Genomic DNA, 13773 nt, shown 5'->3' with positions numbered 1-13773 from the left:
AAATAGACAGGTACGCAAGGGGACTTCCATGGGAGAACGCGGTGCCAGTATGTCAGGCACTTACTTTGGAGGCAGCTATCTGGGCTGCCAAGTCTGTTGAAGATATGATAAAAGGGAGAGCCGCCAACAAGGTTGAAGTTGGCGAAAAGAGAAAGTTTGAAGGAACTTCAGGTTCCAATAAAAAGCAAAAATTCTCGAAGACTGGTTCGAGAAAGTTTGGAGGAGGAGCCGAAGCCAAGTGGTGTGACAAGTGTAAGAAGAAACATGCTGGGAAGTGCAGCATGGAGGTCACTTGTTACAAATGTGGAAAGCCAGGGCATTATGCCAATGAATGCACCTTCAATAAGAACGTATGTTTTGGGTGCAATGAAGAAGGGCATATTTTGAGGGACTGCCCAAAGAAGAAGGATACAACGAAACCCAATCTACCACCAAAGCCGAAGGCGAGAGCCTTTCAGATGACACTCGAAGCTGCGAAAAAAGAAGCCGATGTCGCTTCAGGTACCTTTCTCGTAAACGAATTGCCTGCCCAAATTTTGTTTTATTCTGGAGCCAATTACTCCTTTATATCGCATGAATTTGGTAGAAAGCTAGCTTTGCCTGTAGATAGGCTAGTTAATGCCTTATTAGTCGAGATTGCTAGTGGCAAGTTTGTACCTGTTAGCCATTGTATGAAAAACATCCTCATTGACTTGGATGGGAATAAGTTCCAAGAGGAATTATTGCCTATCGAGTTAAATGGATTCGAAATAGTTTTAGGAATGGATTGGCTTAACGCCAACGATACAGAAATACTATGTAGAAAGAAGATAGTAAAAGTAAACCCGTCAGGAAAAGAATCGTTTATGGTGTATGGAGTCAAACGCAGAGTAAATTCTGGAATCATTTCCCTAATGAAAGACAGAAAGTGTTTGGCCAAGGGATGTACATCATATGTAGCGTTTGTGATCGATGCTAAGATGGAAAAGAAGGAGGTGCAGAATATTCCGGTGGTGAGTGATTATCCGGAAGTCTTTCTGGAAGATCTTCCCGGATTGCCCACTGATCGACAAGTAGAATTTCGTATCGATTTGTTACCAGGAACGACGCTGATAGCAAAAGCACCTTATCGATTAGCGCGAACCGAAATGAAAGAACTGGTGACACAACTTCAGGAGTTAATGGACAAAGGTTTCATTTGACCTAGTTCATCGCCCTGGGGACCCCCTGTGTTATTTGTAAAGAAGAAAGACGGAAGCATGAGAATGTGCATCAATTACAGAGAGCTGAACAAAGTGACGATAAAGAACAAGTACCCGTTGCCAAGGATCGATGACCTGTTCGACCAGTTGCAGGGTTCGAGCTATTTCTCGAAGATCGATCTTAGGTCGGGATACCATCAACTAAAGGTGAGAGAGCAGGATATCGAAAAGACTGCTTTTAGAACGAGATATGGACACTATGAATTTTTGGTTATGTCGTTCGGACAAACCAATGCCCCAGCAGCTTTCATGGATTTGATGAATAGGGTTTGTAAACCATTCTTAGATAAATCCGTGATAGTATTCATAGACGATATCTTGATTTATTCGAAAAGCAAGCAGGAACATGAAAAGCATCTACATGAAGTGCTAGAAGTCCTGAAAAAGGAGAAGCTGTATGCAAAGTTCTCCAAGTGTGAATTTTGGATTCAAGAAGTCCAATTTTTAGGTCATGTGGTTAACCAAGAAGGACTAATGGTTGACCCAACAAAGATTGAAGCTGTGATAAAGTGGGAACAACCAAAAAGTCCTACGGAGATTCGAAGCTTTTTAGGATTACTTGGATATTACCGAAGGTTTATCCAAGGCTTTTCTTCGATTGCTACTCCATTAACAGCTTTGACCCACAAAGGAGCCACTTATGCTTGGAATGAGAAGCATAAGGAAGCCTTTGAGAAGTTGAAGAAGAGATTGTGTGAAGCACTGATTCTTTCATTGCCTGAAGGAGTTGATGACTTCGCAGTTTATAGCGATGCATCTGGAGTTGGGTTAGGTTGTGTTCTGACCCAAAGGGATAAAGTGATCGCGTATGCATCGAGGCAATTGAAGGAACATGAAAAGAACTACCCCACTCATGATTTTGAGTTGGCAGCGGTAGTATTTGCCTTAAAGATATGGAGGCATTGTCTTTCTGGCACAAAGTGTAAACTTTTCACTGATCATAAGAGTCTCCAATATCTCTTTAATCTTAAGGAATTGAACATGAGGCAACGAAGCTGACTAGAATTACTCAAGGACTATGACTGTGAGATACTTTACCACCTTGGTAAAGCAAATGTGGTTGTTGATGCTCTCAATCGGAAGGTAAACCTTGAAAAGAAAAGGCCAAGAGCGTTGAGAATTGAAGTTGTATCAACAATTGTGGAAAGTATAAAGAAAGCTCAAGAGGAATCTTTAGAGAAAAGTGACCAAAAGGAAGAACGTTTGGGCAAAACGGTAGTGTTCGGTACAAACAACCAGGGGTTGAAGGTATTCCACGATAGAATTTGGGTACCTAAGACGGGCGGAGTAAGAGATCTTCTGATGGAAGAAGCTCACAAGACCATGTAGTCGATTCATCCCGGCAGTACAAAAATGTATAGGGATTTAAAACCCTATTATTGGTGGCCGACGATGAAGCTCGATGTTCCTAAGTATGTGGCCGAGTGTGTAACTTGTGCTAGGGTTAAGGCACAACATCAGAAACCGTATGGGAGTTTAGAACCTTTACCCGTACCCATGGGTAAATGGGAAGACATCACCATGGATTTTGTGACTAAACTACCCAGAACAAGGAACGGTCACAATATGATTTGGGTGGTTGTTATTCGTTTCACTAAGAGTGCGCATTTCATAGCAGCCAAAGAGAAATGGTCTATGGATAAACTTGCAAATTCTTACGTGAAGGAAATTGTGAGGCTTCACGGTGTTCCGTTAACGATTGTGTCCGATCGTGATAGCCGTTTTACCTCGAGATTTTGGAGGAGTCTACAAGAGGAATTGGGTACCAAGTTGTGTTTGATTATAGCTTACCATCCGCAAACCGATGGTCAGAGCGAGCGGACGATTCCAACATTGGAGGATATGCTGAGAGCATGTACCCTAGAATTCCAAGGTAACTGGGATGAGCACTTACCTTTAGTAGAATTCTCCTATAATAATAGTTTCCACTCAAGCATCAAGATGGCACCTTATCACGCCTTGTATGGGGAAAAGTGTCGAACGCCATCATGTTGGCTGGAAGCTGGGGAAAAGCAGTTTATAGGACCTGAAATAGTCCATGAGACTGCTGAAAAGTTGAAAGTGATAAGGGAAAGGATGTTAGCTGCTCAAGATCGACAAAAGAGTTATGCTGACAAGAAAAGACAACCGATATCCTTCGATGTTGGAGATTCGGTTTTACTTAAAGTCTCACCGTGGAAGGGACTTATAAGATTTGGTAAAAGAGGGAAGTTGAGTCCAAGGTTTATTGGACCATTTAAAGTTCTTAAGAGGATCGGGAATCGAGCTTACAAGCTAGAGTTACCGGAAGAACTAGAGGGAATTCATAACACCTTTCATGTGTGTTATTTGAGAAAGTTCACAGGAGATGTGCCCTACATAATTCTGATTTCTGAGTTAAGGTTGGATGAAAATAAGAGGTTGATCGAAGAACCTGAGGCAATAGTTGACCGTAAGACTATGAAGTTACGACGCAAGATGGTCGATTTAGTGCTTGTGCGCTGGAAACATACGAATGGACCAAATCTCACTTGGGAAACGGAGAGTGACATGATGAGTCGCTACCCGCAGCTGTTTGGTGATATGTGATTCCGGGGACGGAATCATCCTAAGGGGGAGAGAATTGTAACAATCATGTTTCTAGCCTAGGCATTTATATTGATTTGATAGTCTAGGTTAACCTTTGTAACTCATTTTGAAGAAATGAAAAGGAATTATGTGAATTATGTGTCTTATGCTTAATTAATTAAGAATAAAAATAAGCGTCAAAATTAAAGTGTGAGATAAGCCCTATATCTTTACATAAAGTTGTAGTGGTCGAAACAAGGATTTCGGGGATATAAAGAATACCAAAATCCGAGTTATAACGAAGAAGTTAAGACCTGTCGAAGTTTCGCGACAAAACCGGCACGGTGCTGAATGTCGTAAACAGAGAGTTTTCGATAAACTACTTTTTGGCCTTAGTAATCTAAACGAAAGTTGTAGTATTCGTTAAACCGATAAATTCGATAAAAAGAACCCCAAATCTGACTTCGTATGAGGAAGTTATGATTTTTCGAAGTTTCAGCTTAGTAGTAGACAGCTAAAAACTCGAATTTTAGATCGAGCGATTTTTAGCCGACACAACCTAAACAAGAATTGAAGGTCTCGTCATTAGGAGCACAACGGTAAAAAGTCTAACGAAAACGGACGTCGGATGAAGAAGTTATGAATTTTTAACGGATTTCCTGTCCCGGTCTGTTAAAAATAATAATATAAAATTTAAATTCAAAATTAGCCGACGAAGTCTAAATGGAAGTTGTAGAGTGTAATTTTAGCTATGCGTGCATATAAAGAACGTCAAAAACGGAGCTCGTTTGCGAAAGTTATGGATTTTAGAAGTTTTGGCGCGAAAATCGAGAAAATTCGCATAGTCACACTTTGCCACGTCACCCTCGCCTCGCATGCGCCACGTGTCCTACTGAGTCACCCGAGCACATGGCCTTATCCAAAGTGGTCCAGTGAAGATCTGACGCGTGTCTTCTCCCTCGTGTCCGAACCCTCGCAGAAGCCACGAGCTTCCCTCATCAGATCCGGACTTCGGTCCAATCACAGGCCACCAGCAGCCCCTTCGCACGCGCAGCCCTCATGCGAGCCTCCCCCCCCCTGCGAAGCCTCTCAGCCGTCGGATCAGAAGACTTCTCAGCCGTCCGATCAGAAGCTTCCCTCTATAAATAGAAGGGTGCGAACCCTCCCGGCTAGAATTTAGAAATTGGCAATTTTGGCCCCTTTTTCACTATTTTGGCTATTTTCACATCCCCCAAAGCCCGGAATACTCCACGAAGTGCCCAAGAAGCCCGGAAAATTTATCTTTTCAGTTTCGAAGCCCGACTTTTGTAGAGCCCGGTTTCTCAATAAAACTCTCGGTTTTATTAGAAACGATCGTTTTAGGAAACGAATTGCTGCCCGATTTTCACCAAAATATGTGAGTATGTAGTTACTTTCAATTTACACATAGATATGAAGTATTTACCTTGAAATACATGTTATGTGTAAATATGTTAATTGTTTATTTGAGGTGACTGTTGAATTGATGTTTTGTACAAGTTTTAAACTGTATATGCTTTTTATCTACAAAATATGTTGCGTAGAACATGGGTATATGAAATGGTTGATGTGTGTTAAAATGGTGAGAGGCCTCGATGTTGTTGTTGTTGTTGATGTTGTTGTTGTAGTCATATAGCGGAGTATAGATGACGACCACGGACTTTCTAGATAGTCCAGTGGAACACTAGCAGGTTCGCAACTTGTAGGTGTTGATGAATTAAATGTTCATTGTCGTACTCCAGCCCCCTCATGGTTGTCTTAAGAACATGTATGGCTGAGGAAACCCCTTAGCAGTAGTGTCCATCCCGATGATAATCCTTAGGCTAGGTCCCTTGTGATAGGTGTTTAGGGACGTAAAGTGAGGACAACGGGAATGGGTAATCAGGGTTATTGTTGATTGGTGAACTTAATAAGTATATTACTGTGGGTTGAAAACCCTATATGCTCACCAGGCTTCCAAGCCTGACCCACTCAGTTTTATGATTACAGGTAGTGGACCCCGAGCATAGTCGGAGGACGACGAGAGATTTTTGGATTATAGGCCAGTAGTTGTAAATAACTGTTGAAAAGCTTATAATGTCTTGTTTATGCTTTTGATCTGTATCGGAAAATGACATCCCGAGGTTTTGATATATATGGAAAATATATACCTTCTTAATGAAGGATTTTGATAAACTTTTATCATATGTTGTTTGGGGGCCAATTCCGCAAATCTTTTAAAAAGATTTCTCTGATTTTATTTTAAAAAGCATAAATTAAATCGGTCTTTTCTGGCCGAGAAATTAGGGGATGTCACACGAAGTCCCTTGCTTCCAGGGTTATAGCACTGGCACTAAATCCATTGCTGCCAATGCTCGTTCGTAAAGCACTAATTCCATAGCTTCTATAGTTTATTCATCGGGTACTAAATCCGTAGCTACCAGTGTTTATCTAATAGGTACTAACTCCATAGCTACCAATTCCTAATAGGTACTAAGTCCATAGCTACCAGTGTTTGTCTAATAGGCACTAAGTACATAGTTGTCGATGTAATTTATTAGGCACTAAGTCTATAGCTACCAATGTTTACTCACATCATCTTTTATCTCTCATCATTCATCTACCCATGTCATACCCAACATGTTTTTATATATAAAATACGTATACATTTTAAATCATTTAAAACATGTATAAAAACGTTCGTCCAGCATAGATAGCAAGTATTCAGATAATATGCACACATAGCACGTAGTTTATATAAAATACTTCATATCTATGTGTAAGATGAAAGTAATGCACTCACTTGAGAAGGTGGTGACTCGGCGCTTGGACAACACTTCGTTACTCTTAACACAATTTTCCTTCAGCAAAACCTAGTATCATTACCACTAGGGTTTAGTCTAATATTCACCGAGACTAATTAATAGTCTAGCTATTATTACTATTATATAAGTGTTAAACGATACTTATATAACCCGTAATAATAGCCCAAGTACTTATTATTAGGTCCTAATAACATTACTATATTAAAACATAAGCTATACTAAAGATAGGTTAGGCGTAGCTCACTTACATCGGGTTTTTCTCAAAACCGGGTTTCGATGGAGTAGCGTTTCTAAGCCGAAAGGCTCTTTTCTCGGGGCTCTGGGAGCCTCGGGGCTTCCTTCGGGTGCCAGGGAGGTTCCCTAGGCTTTTTGGGGGGTTTGGGGGGTTAGAGAGAGAGTTTAGAGAGAGAAAGTGAAGTTAGGAAGGTGTGAAGAATAAGGGAGCCCGACACCTCTATTTATAGGCTAGAAAACATCTCTACTCATCGAGTATGTCCTCCTACTCGTCGAGTCCATGCCAGGTGTCACCCTCTGGTGGCTTGCCTTGGGGAGAAAGCCTTGGCCCATATTTAGCCACGTCACCCGATTTCGCACAGCACCGTACTGACTTTTAAACCCCGTAACTTTCGCATACGAGCTCCGTTTTCGATGTTCTTTATATCCACGCGTAGGTAAACACAAGATCTACAACTTTCATTTTGACTCCGTCGGCTAATTCTAGACAGATCTTAAATTTAACCGCGAAGAATTCGTAACTCCTTCATACGGATTCTGTTTTCGGCTATCTTTTTACCGTTGAGTTTCTATTAATGAGATCTTCAACTCTCATTTAGGTCGCGTAAGCCAAAAACCGCTCAAACTAAAATTCGAGTTTCGGGTTGTACACTGCTAAGCCGAAACTTTGAAAAATCATAACTTACTCATACAAAGTCAGATTTGGGCGTTCTTTTTTTGTATGTTATCGGTTTAACGTATACTACAACTTTGTTTTAGATAACTAAGGCTAAAAAGTCCTCCATCTTAAATTCACTATTTAGGTCTCCCGGTGCCGTGCCGGTTTTGCCGAAAAACTTCGACGGGCCATAAGTTCTTCGTTATAACTCGGATTTTGGCTTTCTTTATATGTACGGAACCCTTGAGACATATTCTAATACTTGGTTAAGATTATTTATTCTAAATAATATTTTGTCGAAAATTTGTTTTCGACCCCTATTATCTCTAAATTGACTAGCCCGGATCTATGGGCGTTACAATATGGCAACCACTCCTTTTTGGGCTTCCTTCAATCTTCATCATACTTATCACCACTAGAATAGCAAACTTGTTCTTTTCGATTACTATTCTCATCTAGTTCACAATCCTTTGTTAAGTGAGGACTACTACAATTGTCGCATCCAACCCCAATTGCGTGGAAGAATTGGTCCATAATTGTCATTCTTTGGTCCATCGATTCCAGTTTTTCCATAACCTCCACCATGTACTCATTTCCTCCATCCAAAATTATATGCCCCCTAATATCATCTTCATGTGGGGTATGATATTCGCGCGAATGTTTTGTGAATTCTTCGATCAACTCCATAATAGTAGTTGGTTATTTGTTTGTCATTGGCCCTTGAGAGTCAATCAATTGTCTTGCTGTAACGTTCACCCTATCGTAGAAGATAGCTACTTCTTGTTGCACATTCAGATCGTGTTAGAGGAAATTCCTAAGCATGCCTTTATATCTTTCTCACAATTTTAACAACGATTCACCATCATTTTGTTGGGAATTTGATATCTTTTTCTTGAGCTTGGATAATTTTGATGGTGGACTAAACTGCTCAATAAAGCTTCGCATATATTTGTCCAAGTTGTAATTGCTCCAGGTGCAAGGGATTTTAGCCAAAATTTTGCATCTCCTATGAAGGTTACTAAGAGCATTCTAATCAAAATTGCTTCTCGCGAGACATTTGGAACATTGAAGTAATTTGCAATGTCCTTGACCTCATCGATGTGATAAAGCATGTCTTCATGATCTTTTCCAAAAAATGGAATGTCCTTGAGCATCCCTAAAATGTGGCGCTTTAGCTTAAATTTTGTTTTAGTTGGGATTTTTGGTGGAGCAAGTCCTGATCCTTAATCATTGCACACTTGCTCCTTGTATGTGCCCATCATCATTCGCATGACATCCGTCATCATGAAAAATTACTACAAGTAACAGAAAACCATCACGTAAAAAGGAACAAAAAATAATAAAAGAAAACTGTAAGGAAGTTCACCACGTTGTGGTTACGTATTAAACAAAAAATTTAAACTTTCTGTGAAATAAATATCACACAAAGGATTGAAAACAAATATCAGATAATTAACTAAAATTTGAACCATTCCCCGACAACGGCGCCAAAAACTTTATGTTCATAAATGTACCTTATCAGTCTTAAATTTATAACATAACAAACTTTACTAACTATACACTCATAGGCAGTATACCTATTCAGACTATAGAATAGCTTAGGTAAGTCGGGTGTCAAACATAAGGAACAAAATTCAATTAAATAATTTAACTACTTCTAATTAAAATAAGAAACAACCTTTGATTAGGGGGGTTTTACTAATTTCTCAAGACCAGAAGAACTTATTATCAACTGACAATTAAGCAAGCAAAGAAAACAAGGTAGCTTCAAGAATTAAAAGAATACTTCTGCTGAGATCCGATTTCACCTTCTCATATGGTTGATTTCTAATGGATAGATTATATTGATTACTAATTTGTTATCTAGCTATTATGACCAAATATCTAGGCCTACCAATTATGAATTACCAAGCAATGATCAAGCACAACTTAAACACCTAATTGATAAATAACACAAATTGGACTATGAATGTTACTAGTTACTTTCCTATGCTCAAGTTAAGAAACCAAGAACGAATTAAGATTAATTATGCTTTCTAACATAGTTAAAGTTACTAGCTTTAATTAGTTAATCTATGATGTCATTAATCCTAGCTTTAACTATTTAATGATCATAAACAATTAGGAGATAAATTCATGAAATTAATATAATCAATTAACACACACAATCTGATTTATAAGCAATATAAAATAGAATTAAAATATGTTATGGTTTATTCTATCAAACACAAGTAACATCGATAATAGTCATCCAATATTCGAAATCAACACATATGGATCAAGTTCATCTTTACTAAACATAAGTAAAAGATTTTTAGCCTCTTATTGTATCATAAAAATACAAATAATCCATTTAAAATAAGTTAGACATAAGTAATGATTAGTAAACCAACTAGATCAATGTGGAATTCTTCTAAATCTTCTTCAATCCTTGAGCTTCACTTGATTTTTGATATTCTTCTGGGTTTCCAAGGGTTTTCAGTCGTATTTCTCCTCAGAAAACCGATTACATTCCTCCTCATTCGACCTAATGTTCAAGTTTTTATAATTGCCAAAATCTGATCACCACGTCGTGGTTAGCCACCACCACGACGTGGTCCTCGAGTATATCTCGTATTCTCTAATTCAGCTTTGATGGCCGTGAATCTTCTTTTCGCCACGTCATGTTAAAGATCACCATGACGTGGTCTTCAAATCTAAAGTCTTCTTCTTTTGTTTTAGCTCCCATTTCCTGCTTCCAGCTCCTTGTTTGCTCCCTCTTCATCTCGAGCAAGTCTTCACTGCTACAAAGCATATTTTTAACAAAATAAGCATCTTTTGTTCCAAAATAAACATAATTATAGCTAAAAGTATTAGAAATACGCATTAGATACATAGTTAAATATACACATATCACATTGCATGAACCTTATAATATATGAAATTTCCATGTATCGTATATATACCATAGTTCAATAAAATAATAAAATAAAACGAATAAACAAATGGAAGGTTGCATGTATTTTAGGAAATCCAAGCACTATGGCCTACGGTAGTGTAAAGTCATTTACTTTTAGCTTAAATATTTAAAATAATAGGGTTTTTAAAATAAATATTTTCTTTTATTTAATATATAATTTTTCCAAAGATTTGTGAGAACGAAACTTACGTTTGCTATGGGGTATATTATTGGCTAAAAACAATGAAATTGATCAAGAAATAAGAATTTTATCCCATGGCTAAAAGAAGATATTTGTGGATATAACATACCCATGGATTTCAGTTCTTCCCTGACATTTAGTAACTCGTGGATACAAATCTTCATTGACTTCACATCTTTCATGACAAATGAAATAGTTTATTGATTAAAGGAAACCTATCAGTTTATCATAATAATCCATCTTTTCACTTCAAAAAAAATCTGAATCAAACTGATTCAGCATTGATAATGAGGAATTGGAGGGGTTTGGGTTCCATCTCATTGTTATAAGTATTTTTTTTTGTTGCAAACATATATATATATATATATATATATATATATATATATATATATATATATATATATATATATATATATATATATATATATATATATATATATATACACTTGTATAGGTGTTGGAAATATGAGTATTGTTTGCTCTGAGAAAGAGTGACTTGCTCTTTTCACGTTCAAACACAATGTCAAAGATGATTATGAAACATTGTCATCATGGGATGGAAATGACTGTTGTAGGTGGTAAAGAATCTAGTGTGATGCTATCACCAGACATGTCAAAAGCCTTCATCTCAACGAAGAATACTACGGTGAAAGCCACCACTACTTAGTTGGTAATGAGTTGACCTCTTTGTTGACTTCCGACCTCCATCTAGAAGCCCACCATTTTCATGGAAACATTTTCTTCATAGGGTGTCAACTCTTCTTCCTACCCTATGCTGAACACAAATAGAGATGATAAAGATGTGGTTGAGTTTACTATAAATAGAGGGTTCATCCTCAGTTGTAAAGCATCCCAAAACACAGAGAAATAGAGCAAAACACTTAGAGTGAGAGTGTTAGTAAAAGTCGATTGGTTTTTTGTAATAGTAGAGTGTGACAGTTGCTCATTCTTTTGTAATTCTATTTTTGTGCTGAGTAAAAGAGTTTTTCAACCCTAACAACTGGTATTAGAGCTTTTTTTGGTGTCCACGAATTCTTTACGAATTTCTCTGTTTTTTCATCAAAGTATTTTAGTCTCAAAATCCATTTCTAGGCACACCGTTGGAAATGGCCCGTTTCAAGGATTCCAAAAATATAGTTTTCATAATTTTTTTTACCACCGGAAGACCTCCAAATCGCTGGTCAAACTTAGTCAAACGTCGCCGGAAAACTTGTCGAAAAAACCAGTTGCCGGAGAAGGCCACCGAAGATGACGAAGTGACGTCAGCATGACATTTGCATGACATTAGCGGTGACGTCAACAGTTGGCCAGTCTTTTAGAATATTATAGCTTGGCCCCTAAAGTTCCAGAAAGTTGCAAACAGATTCCTCTATTTCTGAAAAACTTCATTTCGGTCGTTGTTGTTCTAAAAGTTACCATTTGCCCCTATACTTCCAAGAACTTTTAGAACGGTCCTTGTGTGGCAGAAACACTTCATATTGGTCCTTGTAAGTTAGGAAAATTACAGTTTAGTCCCTATAGTTCTAAAAAGTTACAAATTAACCCCTAACTTTTCTAGAAAGTATATTTTGACCGCAAAAAAGTCTACCGTGCCATTTTCATGCTTTCTAGTCCAACCAAGAGCTTGATTTATCTAATTTCTCCTTGAAATATTTGTAAAATAAATTTGCAAGTATTTTTTTAAGGAATCTACAAGTACGATTATGATGGTTTGACTTACACCCACAAATTACAGCATGTGGAAGCTAATGATGGAAGATTTTCTTAATATGAAAGATTTAGCAGAACCTTTAGAAAATAAAGGTGTCAAACCCGACATAAAGAAAGATAAAGTTTGGACGAGAATAAACTTGAAAACGGCAAAACAAAGTTGACAGTAGATCGACTATAGTTTTTTATAATGTCTCTTAAGAGACACACAAATACTGACAAGGGGTGTTCGCGGTGCGGTTTGAGATTTTTTTAAATCGCAAACCGCACCACGAACGTTCAGAACCGCGTTAAGCGGTGTGGTTTGATACATGCAGTTTGGGTGTGGTTTGTGCGGTTCGATAAGTTGTTTAATTAATAACTTTCGCAAACCACAATATTTAGGTGATTTTAGTATTGACTTTTTAAAAACAAAAAATTTCGGTTGGATTTGATCCTTTTGGAAACAAATAAAAAGAACCCATAACAAGTAATTTGAGAGTATCTACTTTATGTGTAAGTTTAATACTTTAGTCAAGTAATTTCATATATATATATATATATATATATATATATATATATATATATATATATATATATATATATATATATATATATATATATATATATATATATATATATATATATATATATATCGTAACTGTATTTCTTAATTTCATGTTCGACATAACAGTAAATCATATAATGATATAATTATGTCATTTTCCTTAAGAATTCTAATAGCTTTAATTGTAATTTCTACCTACAATCATACAATGCTAATTCTATTTATAAAACTAAACAAACGAACTTCTTTCTTATTTTATTTATGTAGGATGATTATATATATATATATATATATATATATATATATATATATATATATATATATATATATATATATATATATATATATATATATATATATATATATATATATATATATATATATATATATATATAGTGTGGTGCGGTTTGAACCAGGGTTTCACAGTTAAAAACCGCATACCACACCATGTAGTGCGGTTTACAAAATTAGAAACCACAGACCGCACTGCGGAAGTTCTAAACCACGTTATGCGGTGCGGTTTGGTGTGGTGCGGACAGTTTATGTGGTTTGCGTGTTTTGGTGCACACCCCTAATACAAACTATGGGAGACGCTCGTTGATATGTATTAGGAAAAGACGGAACAAAACAAGACCTTCTTGGTGAGGCGCCTTATAAACCACAAGTTACAAAGTGGTACGTCCATAATCGAGCATACGAGTCTGTTTTAGGATCTCGTAAACCAGCTTGGTGCTACTGATTGGGCTCTCAAAGATGAAGAACAAGCTATATTGCTTCTACGTTCTCTACCAGATAATTGGGAAACACATGTTGTGACTTTCAACAATTCTTTCCCCGATGGCAAAGTGATAATGGAGATGGTCACAGACGCCCT

Source organism: Lactuca sativa, chromosome 3, assembly GCF_002870075.4.
Source record: "Lactuca sativa cultivar Salinas chromosome 3, Lsat_Salinas_v11, whole genome shotgun sequence".
NCBI lineage: Eukaryota > Viridiplantae > Streptophyta > Magnoliopsida > Asterales > Asteraceae > Lactuca > Lactuca sativa.
This window is presented reverse-complemented; position numbering follows the sequence as displayed.